The sequence below is a fragment of the Stigmatopora nigra genome, chromosome 13 (assembly GCF_051989575.1).
Source record: "Stigmatopora nigra isolate UIUO_SnigA chromosome 13, RoL_Snig_1.1, whole genome shotgun sequence".
Lineage (NCBI taxonomy): Eukaryota > Metazoa > Chordata > Actinopteri > Syngnathiformes > Syngnathidae > Stigmatopora > Stigmatopora nigra.
In genome coordinates, this window is record NC_135520.1 from 4,402,015 (window position 1) to 4,417,614 (window position 15,600).

General features: G+C 40.2%; 2 long non-coding RNA genes across 2 annotated transcripts; one reads left to right on the top strand and one right to left on the bottom strand.

Moving 5' to 3' along the window:
• Positions 1-529: 529 nt before the first annotated feature.
• Positions 530-15,568, top strand: LOC144206388 (uncharacterized). The gene is made up of 3 exons (XR_013328348.1): positions 530-668; positions 13,874-13,980; positions 15,184-15,568. It is a non-coding gene; the product is annotated as an uncharacterized LOC144206388 (long non-coding RNA).
• On the bottom strand, positions 5,108-15,071 carry LOC144206389 (uncharacterized). Its single transcript, XR_013328349.1, has 3 exons — positions 12,950-15,071; positions 8,947-9,120; positions 5,108-5,432 (listed from the first exon to the last, which is right to left on the bottom strand). It is a non-coding gene; the product is annotated as an uncharacterized LOC144206389 (long non-coding RNA).
• Positions 15,569-15,600: the final 32 nt, after the last annotated feature.

Here is a 15,600-nt window from a genome sequence, read left to right on the forward strand (position 1 = left end):
TGTCCTCCCACATTCCAAATATATGCATTGTAGACTGATTGGACACTCTAAATTGCTCCTAGGTATGAGTGTGAGCGTGAATAGTTGTGTCTCTCCTTGTGCCCTGCGATTGATCGGCCACCAATTCAGGGTGCCCCCCGTCTCTGGCCCGAATTCAGCTGGGACAAGCTCCAGCACCCCTCCCCATGACCCTACTGAAGATAAAATGGTTCAGAAAATGAATTAATGAATGAACTATAGCATCCCTCTTTGAGTTTAAAGGTGCATTAGAATTTCATTGTAGTATACAGTGCAGTGGTGGACCTTCAGGGCCTACAAGGCCTCCTCTGCAGGCCTAAAAAATATATCTGAATCACAGTGCTATGGCTGTCAGCCTGGGAACACACTATGTAGTAGGATGTGTTGTTTGTGGTGATTTCTTTTTCTTCTACACAGGCACATGTGGCAAAGGCCTGCCCAGGCCAACACGGCTGAGACTACTTCCCAATCACCCCTCCTCCAATCAAGATCCACTTCCTGTCCTTATTTAAACCCTCAAATTTTTCAGTTGGAGGTTTGACTGTCTTAGCAACTGCGTTTGCTAGACAGTGGAGTCCTTACTTTTCTTTAGAAGGCGCCAATTGTCTGGATTTAAGGAAGTTTTGTTTGCATCAGCTTCACCTGATATTGTAAGTACGCTAATCATTGTTGTGTTGAGTATTTATGTTGATAGTTCATTATTTTGGGCTGCATAAGGGGGACTTGAGGTAAGTTTAGACCCCCCGGTGTATACATATAGTCAGTCTGTTGCACTTATACATGTAGCTTAATCCTCTCTAGACTTTTATTACATCAGTTCTGACAGTGACACCCCTAGGCCTTATTTCTTGTATTTTTGTGGGTGTTTATTCAAACATCTGTCTGGGAGGGTGTTTATTTACCTTTTTTATTTGAGGATGCCACTTTAGTTTCTTTTGCTTCCCCTATGTTGTCCCGTAATCCAGGTTTTGCTGGACTTTAGTTGTAAATAATCATTGAATGCTACTTGTAGTGTGTCTGAAGTTTGCATGTGTTCCCTGGGCCTGTGTTGGTTTCCTCCAGGTACTCCAGTTTCCTCCCACATTCACTAGGGGAGAAGGCCTTTGAGGCCCTGAAGGTTCACCATTGATCCAAACTCACTAGTCGCAGAGGGGGATTCATTTGTAAAATTATAGTAACCTTGAGTATTATATCCTAATGTATACATATTTGTCTGAACATAATACATAAAATAAATGGTAATTGTTATTCATTGAAGCGATAAGAATAAGACAATACTAAGGCAACAAAAAAATAAGCAAAAATTTAAAAAAAGAGAAGATAATCCAGTGGTATCCCCCTTAAAAGTGCTTATCCAGGCTTAGTACACATTTTCTCAAATTATTTATTTAAGTTGGTGACATCATCAATGAATTTGATAATCTTGTCAAAAAGATTGAATTAAATAGGGTTTGTAGGGTCTACATAATAACAGATTTAGATGTTTTATATATATATTTATATATATATAAAGATGAGGTCTAAAGAGATTTAAAGTAAGCGCTGTAAAAAGCATGTTATTTTAATTTATCAGACTGCTCATACAAATCCATGGATTTAAACAGATACTCATGTGATAATGATACCCAGAGCTTTAGCCGCAGGTCTGATCAAGTATACACAACAGGGCCACACAAAAATGTGCACTTGCCTTTTTTTCTTGTCCTTTAAATTCATTTTAGGTAATGTGTTACTTAATAGTTTGTCTTCAGCTGAAATATGCCACAAAATGCATTCATAAGCTTTCATAAGCTTATCAGTTCATTAGCCATTTGATGGCCTATTGAAGTTGTGCATGCGACCTTCCATTTATTAAGGCGTATTTTGTTAAGCTATTCAGAGAGATGGAGGGGAGGGGGTTCTCTGAAACACTTAAGAAGATTATAAGATATAGGCATATGTTAAAACACACATTATTATTTATGCTCATAGGTCAAGTCAAAAATAGTTTGCTCAAGCACACCTATACAAAGTGATGCCATATTTTGACATATAATTAATAATATGACGGCTTATGTAAACATTGCTGTTTGATTTAAACAACACAGTAAAATAAAATTATTATCCATGAATAAAAAACATGTCTATCAAAATTACATGTCACCATTATATAAAAATGATTATGAACACTAAGTTTATTCAACTTTTCATAGCATTGAAGCCTCATTTGGCTTCCAAGCAAACATTATTATGAACATATTTTTCTCATTTATTTGCAGGGTCTAAAGTTGCAATTTGAGAATAAAGAAACATAATATTTTATGAGTAAAAATTTAAAAAATACTATTGTGCAATGTATTAAATTGTGCAAAAAGTAACGACTACTAGCACTTGACATTTCAAATAGAGGTCGCCAACCACTTACATATTACTGGATATCAGTCTTATACACCCTTCTGTGAGAAAAAAAAAATCAATGAATGTACTCAAAAGACACTAATCACGTGTTAATGATTCCTTAGAATAATTATTAACTGACTGTACAATGAAGGAACCATAAATATCAACAGACCCCATCATTTCTACCAAAAGGCACAGCCAGTGTTTACTTATTCAGATAATCATTTGCATAACATTCCTAGGAAATCAGAATGCCCAGTCCATGGTGAGCATTTTTTTATTTTATTTTCAGAAGCAACCTGCTGGCTACTCATGAGACCATTTGTGTTAGTTAGTGACCCTGATTTAATGTAAAAGCAATGCTTAACAATTCCACTTCTGGCTTGCTGTCGACTTTCAAGTGAAACAGCTGACATTTGACATTTGGTATGCGCGCAATGATCAAACTCCACACTTAACGGCCTCCAACGCACTTTGATCACAAATAGCTGACAAATGTAATGAGTTCATGGTGAACATCGCCAACTCGCCTCCCTTCTCAGCAAGGGCTGCGCAAAATGTCACAACCAGCTGGCAGCGTGTCTAAAAAGAGGAGAGAGAGAGAGTACTTTGCCATAATGGAATGCCGTCCTATGGAAATAATCCTTACAGCCACATTCATTTGGGGGGAAAAATAAACCAGAAAAGGCAAACTAACTATCATAAAAGCAATTCCCCGCAATCGTCATCACAATATATTCAAAGTGTGCTTAGATATTTGATTATAAATGATGCTTATTTCATCCGAGACGCAATGCATACTGAGCACTAACCTTAGCTGGTTTTAGAGTTATTCACATACATAATTTCTTGATGAGGGTAGTCATGAGGAAGAACAGAGAACTCTTGTCTTTTGACCTAATTTAACCTCTGCAATAGCAATTTCCAGGTAAAAATAACATCATGAGTTTAATGTCATGAACTAAATATATTTTATTCACCAATCATCAAATAGTATGAGCTACAGCCATTCTTTCCAATTCCACAAATATTTCCCAAGACAACATTTTGATTAATCTTTACATTCCCTGGAGTGATTGCTATTACAGCAGGAGGACTATTCCATTTGTAATTATAATATTGGTCATTTGGGATCTCACTTTTCATTAACACAATCAAGATTTGGAAATTGCCAGTTTATCAAAGGGTAATTTTCGAAAAAAAACTGGGGCAATCTTCATACTTGAAAGGCAAATTCAAACACCCTCATACTTCTGTAGTATAAAGAAAATGGAAGACATAATTAAAATATATAAGAAAACATATAAAGTATTCTTTAGAGTAGAAAATTGATGAAAACTTGCACCCACTGCGGCCCTTGAGGACCGGTTTGGACACTTCATAAAATCTCTCATGCTATCCAAATATTCCTCTTTTTTTGTTCCCCAATTTAGAAAAGATGATTATTTCTAGTGACGTGTTTATATGGCTTGTCTAGAATAACAATCAAAAATAGATGCGCAGTTTTTCCAATACATGTAGTACTAAATAAAATAGGTATTTGGGAATAGACAATAATGTATTGTATTTTGATACAAATACAAGTTGTGTGTTTGGTAACTTGCTTTGACACAAATAGAAAATAAAGTAAGTGTTTTAATATTACCATAGCAAATTACATTGCAAATATTGGGAATTAAATTATAGTACTTTTGCTTTTTGTCAAACCTCACCCATCTCCCTAAGCATTAAATTTGAAACCGTTTTTTAAGATATACTGCTCTTCGTAGTCTTATATAGATGCATAATGCTGTTGTTTTTTAATCAATCCAATCACTGGTCATAACTAATCACTTTTTTACCTGATCAATACCAATTCTGCTAAATAACCTCCATCAAGTTTGGCTGTGCCTGCATGCCTGCCTCTCTATTGCGAGCATATGGAGCTGTGGCTGACCCAGCGAGTCGTTGAGTCCGGGGACAGATGCACTTGTCCCACTCGCTCACCCCTTCCCCCAACCCCACACTGGCGCCCACACGCTACATCCATCCTATCCACCTGTTTTGGGTCACACACCAGTGGGACGAGTGGTGGTGCACGTGCCACACCAGGCGCTTGGGCCAGCTCTTTGTTAGCCCACCCAAGACAAAAGAGGTTTTATTAGGGAGGCTGGCCGCCTGGCCTGGGGGCGGAATACAATGCCGTGAGGCTGGCAACGCCTCGGGACAGTCTATCTTGTGCCCACTTGATCTAAATTGGCGTCAGGGGGCATCTGGTGCATGTTAATAACCATATCATAGCAAACAAGGACTGGTATTGATACAGTACAGGCGCTTGTTTGTGCAAGGTGGCAGAGGGGAAAGGGGGGGGGGGTATTTAAAAACTATTGCTATGTATTAATATTAAGAGGAAGTTGGAATATGAACTGGCCTCACTTGAAGAGGTGCAAAGCTGCTGATGAAATCAATGTTTGATTTAAGTCATTCACTTTTATGTTCTTAACTGATTGACAATTTTTGCATTTTCTGATGACTTTTACTGTATTTTACAGTCTATAAGTCACATTTTATTGTAGTTTGGCTGGGCCTATGACTTACATATAGTATGTTTTGATATTTTTTTTGTCATTCTGACCGCCAACAGCTTGCCATGCTGTGTTATTTTTAGGCTAAAGCTATCCAAAAACTCTCAATATATTTTATTTATTAGTGTTTATTTTGCCCGTTGTTCTACATTTTACTATTGTTATTTTTACATATTATATTTTTTGTTTCTGATAGGTGTGTTAAAAACCACATATTATATTATATTCATGTTCAACAATCACTGTTTCCAAGCAATTATGATACATTTTTGCCTTGCTAGTACACCTTCACAATTCTATACAATCTTGCAGTTCATATAAGCTGCTGATTAGCTGCTCTCATCACACACTCTGGCTGTGCTGCTGAGTGATTTATGAACTCCAGCAGCGAGCGGAGCATTGACACAGTGGGGGGCCTCGAGCTCAGGTCGCCGAGGTTACCAAGGTCGGGTCAAGTTGAGCCTGAGCAGTCTGTAAGGAAGATGACCTATGAGCAAATGGAACTAACACTAGACTGAAAACATGAAAGTGTAGTAAGGCTTTTATTCTTAAAAAAAATGACATAGCATGATAAGGCTTTTATTCTTAAAAACGACAGTATAGTAAGACACACAAAATATATATTTTCTTGTGTGGTTGTGTGAGCAGACATTGATTTATCAGTTGTTGTGACTTTAATCTGGTCACAAGCTATGCAGCAATCAATTGTAATGGGTTTTAATTATTCTTCATGCAACTGTATAATGATGGCAAAAATAACACAATCTAGCATAAAGCTGTTTTTTATGATAAAATTCATTAACACTACAGGCAATTCTTATTTAAGCAGAAATAGACCCAGAATTTTAGATGTGCATATATTTACCAGCTGCTGTTTAAATAAGTCACTATACACATCCCCTGAAAAAAAAAAACATATTTACATTAAATCTACTCTTAAGCGAAGCCATATTTCATCATTTTCCCTCCGGCAAGAATTAAATTTGACAAGAATGTGCACAAGTTTCACCAGATGGTGCCCTTCTTATAAGATAAGAATGTATATAGTTTGTAAATAGTCAGCAATAAAAAACTACAGTAGAACACATACATGAGTACTATACAATACATTTATTTCATTACATGTATTACGGCAGTTAACAGTTCTTAAGTTTGTGCTACTACATTTTCTTTTATTTTTATACATATTTACCTCATCTTTTGCAGTCATTGTGTGGTTCCATACACATTAAAAAAGAGATTTGAAGGCATGTGTTGATTGTGAGCTGTTGAGTTTTTGTCTTGTTTCTCTCATTTAATCTTTCTGTTATTTTTGTTTACTTTGCTGTTGTGGTCGAGTCTAGACAACGTTACATCATTTTGGCTTGTACGTTATCGTGTCTATTGTCGACAACGGCAACATGTTATGCTCTTCAACCGGCACCGTTATGCACGGTTTATAGCGCCCTGACCTACAACAGCCCCCCCACCAACCCCCCACTTGTTTGTCAGTGCTTGTTTGGCCTACTTTCATTAGACAAACACCACCAATTGTTTTGTTATGCATTTCCATTAAAAAAAAAAGAATAAACAAATGGAATAGAGTAGAGGAGCTCCGATGGGGGTTGTCTATCAAGGTTGGTCGCTATATGTAAACAATTCTTCAAGTCTGTTTTGTTGTGTTGTTTGATTAGACCAAATCTTTAACCCGAGGACAATACTTCTGGAAAAAGTCAACAAAAATCCATTATCCATCAAGTGAAAAAGACAAAAGAAAAGACAATTCAATTAATGTTTCCATTAAATTTCCTGAGTTTGTGGTCAAGCACATAGGACAGTACACCCCCCTCCCTTCCTATTCTCTCACCCAAAGACAGTAGAGATGCCGCCGTTCTATAATGAGTCCCTTCCATGGCACTTTAACAGTCCTTAATTAATGGCTCACTGCTCTGAATGAGTAATGGGTTACTGGTTGGAATTTGGAGGAAAAAGAGCATTTCAAAACCCCCATTGGTTGGCTTTTATGTTTTTAAATTGTAATCATAGAAAGGTCAAATAGAATACGTCTGATGGAGTGGTAGATGCATTGCTTTGACATGAATGCGATCAAACTAAATTGATTTGTTTCTTTGTTAGATTTGTGGTGAGGCGGGGGCGGGGGGGGGGGGGGGGTGAAAAGAACAGACCCTTAAGGCTGGACTGTATCAAGCACGTGATTGAAACACGTTTAATGGGTGTCAAACAAGTGTGGACATCATGTTTGACTTAAATTATCAGCAGTCCCACAGGAGGTGTCTGTGGCTGCCCACCCCCTCAACGTCAGCCCCCCCAAACCCCAGAGCTGAGGGTGTGTGCGGAATCCAAACACAAGATTCACCAATGACCACTGGGTCAGCACGTGGGTGCCAGTTGCCCCCGTGGGACTAAAATGCCACATTCCTATGTCAGCGTTTTTAATTTGCTGGACATGAACCGACCCCCTCGCCCGCCCCCACCACCAGCTTCCCTCACGCCCGCCCGCCCGCGTCCCCCTTAAGAGCTCTGGCAGGGACTAACGGGACAGACAGTACTTCTAACATGCAGCCAGAGAGGCTTTAAGTGTGTGTGTGTTTGTGTGGCAGGTGGTGTATATTTGGTGCGGGGAAGGAAGGGGGGCTTGTCGTCTGTTTAGGGTCCCAGATGGGTTAATGGGGAGTTTAGCATCAGGATTACAATGCAACAGTGTGGCCTCAGATTTAGTTGTGATTACCCCAAGCACACTGGCAACCTCCTGCCACCCCTCATTCGCTCATTTAGCAACACCAGCATTGGGCCCACAGCACACTGTACGCCTGGCTGAACACAACGAAAAACTACCTCTTGACACAATGACATGAATAGCATCAACTATAAATGCAATTATAAAGTAAAATGACATTTTATAAGAGCTTTTTGTTGTATGTGTATGCATAAATGCCTGTTGGATCTCAGATAAAATTGTATGCAATTGTGAAACACTATTTATTAGGGAGCACGTTTTCCAGCTTCAAAAGTAATAGGACACCAGAATTGTGTCCTACAATCAGTGGATTAATGTAAGGTGCCTCTTGTTTTTGCAGAACACTCATTGGTTAAACTGTCAACTTTTGAGTTTTGAGTCCATTTAAAGGCAAGCTTTTACAAAGTTTTAGTATGAAGAATATAAAGTATGCACAGGAGGGTTGTAACTTTAACTTTTTTTCCCAAAATCAAAGTCCTGCATCATTATTGGGTTAACTTTCTGTCATTCAAGAAGAAAAACTCAATTTTTAACTTTTTTTTTAAAGTCACCCATAATAAATATTAAATATACATTTTATGTGGAATGTGAAACCATACCAAGTTATCAATACAAGTCAATTTAGCTGAAGATGCTTAAATATTACAATCAAAATACTATTAATAATAATAATGATGCACAAATTGCTGGGTTTCAGGACTAAAGCAATGTTACTTTTAATGGCCTATTTATTAATATCTTTATCCTGATTGTGTTTTGATTGAAAAAAAAATGATTCAGGTTCTTTAATGATTGGACAGATATTAATTTTCTTTCTTGATATTAACAGGTGCTTGGTGTTTTTTTGTACCCTATCTACTGCAATTTTTAAATGTTGCAAAATATACATAATTACACGATTTAAAATTGTATTAATACCAAAGATAAACTGTATAATAACTACAACTAAAGCTTTCACTTTACGCTATACACAATTTAAGTCGTAATAGAAGCTCAATATAATATGCCTGACTGTTTGCAGTAATATTTAGCATATTTTCTGCAATGTACAACTGGAACCTGGGAATAACCTCTCAAATATTTTGACAGGGGGGCAAAAAAAAAAGAACATAATGTGGTCATTGTCCATGGGGGGTTGTGGTGTCATTAAAACAGACCTAATTATGACCCAACTAAAGTGCGGTCTGTCTCCAACTCCTCACCTCCGCAGGGCGTCAGACTAATCCGTTTGTCAAACGCGTGTCTTACCTCTGCACACTCCAGCCTCTCTGGCCCTTCGCTCCCCCAGCTGCTGGCTATAACAGGTCTGCTTTGGGCACGGCCAAAACCCGGGAAAGATTGAAATGTTATGGAAAAGGAGCACTAATTAAATTCCTTAGCTTAATCCCTGCCGATCTCCTCATTGCACTCTCCAAGCGGGCCCTGTAAGGAGAAAGAGAGGTGGGGGTCAGACACTATAAACAAACACTCTGCACTAACAAGACACAGAAAAACAATTTCCTGAAAAAAAGGAGACCCTGGCGTGAAAATGGCGAGTGGAAGTGTTGTGGGGTTGTGGATTAAAACGTCGGGTGTACAAAGTCATTTTGGTTGGTGCATGGGCAACAGGGACACAATAATGATTTTCTCACCTTGTGAAATGACAATCAGAAATACGAAAGGTATAAGCATTCATTTTTTAATACATAAAAGTACTTTTGGGGGCCTTAAATACAATTCCGAGTAGCATTCTGTTCAACAAGTGTGCTGTAATCTAGAGATTTAACCTCCTAAAATCTAGACTATTTTAAGGCATGCAATATTTTTTTTTTTTGATAATTAGGCAAGTTGGGACCTGATGAGTGTAAAAACAAAGAATTATCTTTTTACATGATGTAGTTTCTGAGAAAAATGGTGTCTGCATCATAAAGGGACGCCAGGCCCTTGTAGTCCAAAATTTAGCATTGTGGCCTTTCATAAATCAAAATTTTGATGTCCATACATGTGGACGTCAGGTCCTAGGACTGGGGTAGGGAACATATGGCTCGGGAGCCACATGTGGCTCTTTTGATGGGTGTTAGTCTTGGTCACCGGGAGGATGGCAGCGATGAAGCGAGCCGCTTTTGGCGAGCCGCATGGTGACGTGGTAGGGGAAATGCGGGCACATTACACTCCGTGGGCGTGCAGCGTCACACGCACCGTGCGCCGGCGTTGTGGCTTCGCTCAGAGGTGTAATGCCTGATTAGGGGATTACAGGAAAGTGCTTCTTTGCAGTTCTGTGAGAAACAATTATTAACATGCTGGTGTCTCTAATCCTGGATAAACACAGCTTTTCAAGAACAACAGCAGAGTCTTTCTCCCCCTTAAAAAAAGGCCTGTAGTCACTTGAACTCCAAAGTCTACCTAATAGCAAGAGAGGAATGGGGCTATAGTGTGATGACATACTATTGGAACTAGCCAACAGGCCTTCACATCACGGCAGAGCTTGGGGAGAGAGGAGCATTGTGAAGCACGGCTTGTTGAAAGGGCATTACATTGAGACATGTAGTAATCTTTTATTTGTTTGTGCACTTGTCGCGTGTAATCTGTGAGCTTGCAATTTTGAGACAATTTCCCCAAGTCAAGTAGAAGAAAAGCTCCAGAAAAGCTCATCCAGGTAGGACTGTGCGTACATGGATATGTGACAGGTTGCTATGGTAAATATGGGATGGATAGGGTTCAGATGACACTCTAGTTACATTCAAAAGCAGTTCTTAGGGTATACTTGTATCAACAGGAGGCATACGTACTTTTTCAAAACAATCTAAGGTAGTGGAGTAGTTGTAGAAAAATCATATATCTTGTTCACAAGATTAGTACTTTTAATTAGACTGCATCAGGTGGTGGTAAGCATGTCGGCCTCACAGTTCTGAGATCAAGGGTTCAATCTGAGGTTCAGACCTTCCTGTGTCGAGTTTGCATGTTCTCCCAAGGCTAGAGTTGGTTTTCTCAGAGTATTCCGGTTCTTTACCGAATGTTAGAACTGATAACTGTGTTATTTGCCTAACTATATGGTGAAATATTTAGTATATATGCCCACATGCCCACTGTCTTCTAACTAATACTTAAACAAGGTTCGCATCCTCTACAGACACTGTCCTTCCCATGTAGACCCGTCTCGGTAAAACGTTAAAAATGTACTGTAGAATTGAACTAAATGACTCTAGTTTGACCTCACATGGGATTTCAGTGCAACTTGTATGGCCTTTGCATCAGTTCAGGAATTGGGATTACAGTCACCTCATTTCATCAGAGGGCGTTAGGGGCAGCGGGTGAGCGTTGTCGCTCCAAAGGATGCTGGAGCTGATGTTGGGGATGTGGTGTGCCCATCTGGCGGGTGAGGGCTTATCACTAAGCTCAGAGACCCTCAGCAGGGGTCCCACAGACTGTTGATCACTAGCCCCCCTGCTGGCACCTCCAATTACTTGACCTCTTCAGTATATAAATACACAAATGCCAGCAACAAGAAAATCTGTTTGAGCTTCTGACTTGTACCCTGACATTCACAGGTAGTGGTGGTTGCCAACTGTTTTTTTTACCTAGATGTACAGCTATTTTGCGTAAACAGCTCTGGCGACGGAATACAATCATCAACCATGTTAGGTTTATTAAGTTTTGGCAAAGATAAACTGAAAATATAACATTTTGAAAACTATGCATAGCATTACTTTAAAACCTGAATACAAATATTATTAATTGTAAACAAAAAAAGTAAGGCGGCCCGGTGGGCAAGTGGTTAGTGCCTTATACCGTACCGTTGAAATTATCAGAGGAAATCGTCTTTTGTATCCTTGACAAATCTTATACAGTCTGCCTTGGTCTGTGACCTACTTCACTGTGAATGGTAGAAATCAGTGAGGTAGTTTTGGTTTAATCCTGCTGGCAAACAAATGGCAATAAAAATTACATTCTCAGTGGAGACAAAATGTAAATACAAGAAGAAAATGAGTAGAAAAGCACAGCAAAATCATGCAGCATTCATAAGGAATAACACATTACCAAGCAAATAAATATACACACGCATAATTACAAAAATATAGATGGCTAGGCAAACAAGTAGAAGCCGCCGTTTATGCCCCACACACATACACACACACACACACCTAACCGCTAGTAATCCCCCAGACACACACTCACGCAGGGCATCATATTGTTTATCACCGTGAACCAGCCCAGTGACACCCATCACTCTAATTCCATTTGTCTGTTTAGATTCGTTTTGCTTTAATCCTGGCTTGTTTGTGCACATCTGCAAGCAACACCTCGCCGCATCCGTCGCACGGCCGGCGTCGGGGTGGGAGAGGCGAAGGAAGAGAAGTCGAAAGAGAGAGTGAAAAGGAGAGTGATAGAGTAAAAAAATAGAACGATTGGGAAAATGTGACAGAAAGGGAAATGTGTGAGAGAAAGATGGAAGATTAGAGGGACTTTTTAAAAATATTTTTGAGTCAAAAAGTGTTAGACAAGCAAGATAGAAAAGGAAAGAAGAACAAACGGGGCATTAAGACAAAGAGTGTAAACATGGAGGGATGGCCAAAAAGACCAGGACATCAATAATCTGGCCCCTATTTTGTGATTTCTCCCCGAAGCTCCAGTAGTAGGGTCTCCATCTCCTTGCCCAGGGAAGAATAGAGGAACCCCCTTAGCCTCCCAGTGTAATCACAGCAAACAGTCAAACATGCAGCCACTTGGGCTCTTACACCAACACAACGTTAAAGGCTTTTTACACAGTATTACAGCACATCTTATTATCCCATTCAAGTCCCTCTATTAGCTCAATTGGATGGTGGGATTTTCATTTGTAAATTGGGGGATTTTAGATTAGCTTGTCTGTCAGCAAAGAAATGCCCCCTGAGACTGTGAATTATGCGACCAATCACATAGGAATCATTGCCACTGTGTACTAGAGAGCATGAATGGATGGTTCAGATGGAGATTTAACTGAGTTCATGTCGCTAAATCTATACTGCATCTTTGATTTTATCCATGTGAGAAAAACGATTGCAGTGAAATAAGGATGCAGAGCGAATATAAGATCAGAAAGTATAATAATGCAGTGGCCTAATGCAAAAGAATGCTGCTTATTCACACGTAAAATAGACCAATGTTAGCTATTATACAGAATAGAATATTCAGGCCTAATATGGCACCATTATAGAGATAAATATTTGCTACTTTACACACCTAAGAGAAAAATTATGCAGAAGAGTTGGTTAAAAGGAGGGGAATCATTTACCCTTCTTTCTCCTCAGGCCTTCCATTCAGACGTAGAGTGAGCGCGTAAGAGGGGGTTGAAGGGGGGGAATAAGACACCCCAAGCAAGTGGAGAGACCCGGCAAATTATGAAAATGGTTCTCTATGTCCTAAATGGAGGCCGAGCTCTTTAATGTGGCACAAAATTAGAACCTGGGGGAGGAAGTGTGGCCTGTTTGATTGGCGAAACACCTCCTGGCCCACTCCAGTCCTCCTCTTCACGCGCCTAAACACAGTCTCTCGCAACGTAGTGATATTATCCTGTGCCTAGTGGCTGTGTCTTGAATTGGTGCGAAGTAAAGGACCCCAGAGAGAGCCCAAGGGTATCTATAAAGGTGCCTAATTTGTCAGTTTACTCCTCAATTATTTAAATAGATCCAAGACGGTAGCAGAGAATAGGGCTATTTTTCTGCCTCTTCGCAGTCAAGCATAAAAGAGACCTTTCGCCACGGTAACCATTTTCAATTACGCTCGGCACTGCTGTCTTTGATATCCACATGCGGTGTGGTGAAGAGGCACCACATCAAATAAACAAATGTGTGTACACAAGATAAAACGAGCAACTTGGGGATAATATTCACGCAAGAACTGAAAACTTATCCCATATGGACAGATTAGAACTCTATGAAAATGTGCGCAAAGTCGATGGACAAACATTGCATGCGAAGTTCTATCACACGCGCAAATAAAAACATTCACGGGTCTATTGCTAAGGATTACAGTCAGGTTTGGATATGAAAAACAAGTATACGCATCCTCTGTTGACATTAAAGCCCCACTTCATCAATTTTACAACAGCTAAATATTCAATTGAAGATGACCCTGAAAGTAGTAACTGTCACATTTCCCTGACTTCAAATCCTGCTGAAATAACACTTATTTTTTTTTTACCTTTGTTAAATTTCAGGGTGTTTCCCTGAAGATGGTGTCTTTCACCAAGGATGAACAGGCAGTAAGTCAAGAACCATTTAACACAACATCTCAGCAGCTCAAGGCGGTGGCAAAGAATTTAAGGTGGGTCAAAAAACACTTTACACAATGGGTTCCACCCAAACACAAACGAAATGTAGAGTACTACTAACACCTCTACAAACAAGCCCATTAGGCTAGCAAACATACTGTACCTGTACTGTAGACAGACAGTTACTACCACACACTGAGAAGTACACACAATAAGGGTGATAGTAAACAAACTCCTGATAATCAATAATGGCATGTCAACACAGACCTCAATGGGGATAATTCCACTCAATACACATAGCAAACTTTGCGAACAGAAAATAGGACATCTTTCCTTAATTCACTGTTTATAGGGATAGGCTTTTTTAAGGTTATTAGTCATGGTTTGGAAGTGTTTGGTGTGGTAAAAATTGAGACTTCATCAAAGGTAGTAAACCACAAAAGTTCTCCGAGCCGTGTGGAGGCGATCCAACTTTCAATTGCCTTCCACATTGTAGGTGTCCCCTTTACTTTATCCCATGGTTATTGAAATTGTCGTCTTCCCGAGTAGTTTGTTTCAACCCCATTTTGTGATGTCAACAAAGAAAGAACGTGGAGGCACAAGTTGGCACAACCGGCATGGAAATGGGTGGTGCCTGGTAAGCACCCTTGAAACAGGTTTCTTCTGCTTAAAAATGGGATCTGCGCAGAAAGTTTCTCCAGAGTGTAAGATTCTGCAAGAACTGCGGCCAGCTCTGTATATCACGTCTCTCACACCCTCTATTCTCTTCCCAAACACTCGCAGACACATCCCAAGCCGCCACCGCCTCCCTCCACCCCGGCTTCCGTGCAGCCAGAGAGGAGAGGAGATAGGCCCAGTTGCTAAAGCTGTCTTTTCAGCCCCTGCTCCCCGCTCAGTCTATCTGAGATACACAGCAAGCGGAGGTGTCGCTTTTCTGCTGGCATTTCGGACAGTATCTACTTATAGACGGGAGGGAAAGAGAAAAGAAAAAACAGAGAGGGTATTATCAGAGAGGGATGAGAGCAGCAAAGACATTTTGTCTTTTTATTCCCCTCCTAAGCCCTGGGCTTTGCTCCCAATCCGATTGGTCGATACGGCCAGGGATGTAAATGAAATGCAAAGAGGAATAAGGCTGGCTTCCCATCTCCGGAGTTTCCCCCCCCCCTCCCCCCATCCCAAAAGACTCCCGCCCCTCTCTTACACTGCCTTACCCTCAAACTGTTTATGCTGTTGTCTTTTTGTCTCTCCATTCATAGACCTGCTCCTCTCCTTGTTCCTGCCTCAACCTCACTGCCTAACCCCCCACTCCCATCCTTGCCCCATCACTCTATGCTTCCTGGCTGGGCTCACACAACTCTTATTGCCTCAGACGTCCCACATTCCAGCGTTGTCGTGGCTCCCTGCCCGCATCCTCAGTCACGGTGATTCCACGGGTTCCCACAATCCTCGGCAGCTTTCTGATTTAGGGTTGGGTAACTGACTCAAGAGAGAAATTCAGAGAGGGATGCCGGAAAGGGTCACGGAGGACAGGGATGAGGGCAGATAGGATACAAGTAAAAACAGAAAATGGAGCCTTAAACACCAAAATGTGCAAACAACTATGACAGGATGTCTTTTTGTTTCCCCTTTTTTTATTCAACCAATAAAAACAATCATGGTCTTGGTAACAAACG